This window comes from Orycteropus afer, unplaced genomic scaffold (genome assembly GCF_000298275.1).
Source record: "Orycteropus afer afer isolate SDZICR_OR568_19922 unplaced genomic scaffold, OryAfe1.0 scaffold00026, whole genome shotgun sequence".
Taxonomy (NCBI): domain Eukaryota; kingdom Metazoa; phylum Chordata; class Mammalia; order Tubulidentata; family Orycteropodidae; genus Orycteropus; species Orycteropus afer.
Window position 1 is genome coordinate 138,563 of NW_006921613.1, and position 1,820 is coordinate 140,382.

General features: G+C 38.5%; 1 non-coding gene across 1 annotated transcript; it reads left to right on the top strand.

Annotated features, from left to right (window-relative positions):
• The first annotated feature begins 1,058 nt into the window (after positions 1-1,058).
• On the top strand, positions 1,059-1,277 carry LOC122152285. The gene has a single exon (XR_006164498.1). It is a non-coding gene; the product is annotated as a small nucleolar RNA U3 (small nucleolar RNA).
• The last annotated feature ends 543 nt before the right edge of the window (positions 1,278-1,820 follow it).

Genomic DNA, 1,820 nt, shown 5'->3' on the forward strand with positions numbered 1-1,820 from the left:
TGCAAAAACTTGAACATAAAGGAAGGAAGTTATACTTAGTAGTTAATTCTGCATGTGTCTGAGCAAGCATTAGGCAAGTAATAGACTCTTATCAGATATATTCTACTTATCTGGAATTCTAACATGTTTTGAGATAGAAGTTGGTAATAGATGCTTCTTAGGGCCAACTCACTCTCACTGCACTACTCCCCATATCTGGGGATGATGAGAAAAGTTTGCCTGCTCCCTTACAGCTTCAGTTTATTGCTGAGGAGCCTCTCTTTGGTGATTTGTTTGGATGGCCATATGGTCCAGTGGTTTGGCATATGGATTCTTTTTTTTTTTTTTTTTGGCATGTGGATTCTTAAACTCTGGCTTCATCACTTCATAGTTATATTATCTTAGTCATCTTTAATTTTCTGTACCTTTGTTTCTTTCTCTCTAAATTAGCAATAACCATAGTGCCTACTCCTACTTTTGTTGAAAGGATTAAATTAAATAATACATATGAAGTGCTTATGGCACACAGTGATAACAGTAAATATTAGATATTAGTATTATTTCCTGGGAATGAGCTAACAGGTATAATCTTGGGCAGAGTGGGGCAGTCAGCTCTTGTTGAGCTGATGATTCTCTGAATGCATACAATTAAGTAAATAAAGTAACAATAAAGAATAGTTTCCACGCGGAGATGAAAGCTAGATGTAACTGTAGGAGCTGGATTAGATGACATTACTGATAAAAGGTAGTATGAAATACTAAGTTAGGAGTGGCTATGGCTGTCAATAAAAGTCAAGGAATAGCCATTTTAGTCAATCACAGAACACACAAGTCAATCAAGGGAAAGCTTTCTCCAGGCTGAACAGAACAAGATGTGGACTGACCAAATTCAACAACCTGCTTTTCTCACAAGAAAGCACTAATTAGTAAATAATGGGTCATTTATTTGTGGGGGGGAAAAAAAACGTACAAAAAATGTCAAATTTTGATCTAGTAGCCAAATTAGTTAGGCTCTGCTCCATTAAGGTATTATTAACTGGGTAAGAGGAATGGGTCCCCTGTAAAATGAAGGACATTTCAAGACTATACTTTCAGGGATCATTTCTATAGTTTATTACTAGAGAAGTTTCTCTGATCGTGTAGAACACCAAAAACCATGAAGAAGAGACGCAGTGTTCTCTCTCCTGAGCGTGAAGCTGGCTTTTGGCGTTGCTTTGCTGCAACTGCCGTCTGCTATTGATGATTGTTCTTCGCTTCCGGTCGGGAGGGTAAGAGGGGGTGAATGCAGTCTGAGTGGTTTTTGCTTTAAAAAAAAAAAAAAAGAAGGACATTTCTAGCACTCTTCTTCTATGTTCTATATACTTTCATTTGGAAAATTTAAACTCCTGTATTAGAATGCCTGGTGATTTTTCTGTTTTATAGAAGTGGTTCAAACCCACCAGCCACTCTTTGGAAAGAAGACTGGGCAATCTACTTCTGTAGAGACACCACCACCTTAGAAACACAAGGAGGATTTGCTACAAGTTAGAACCAACTCCACAGAAGTGAGGTGAGTTGAAGTTTGCATGAACTCAACTCCATGCTACCTTAGTGTTGGGACCACCTCTGTATGGTGTGTGGGAAAATATACATTGTCTCTGGCGTGGTGTCATGTATCTACTTGACACTTTTGTTAACGAATGCTAAAAGAGTGTAGTTAGTATAGTGGAGACAATGACTCTAAAGGCAATGTGATTGCCAATAATATAGTTTCTCTTATTTGAAGAAGGAGCTTTGGTGGTGTAGTGCCAAAGGCATTTGCTAACCAGAAGGGCGGTGGTTCAAACCCACCAGCCACTCCT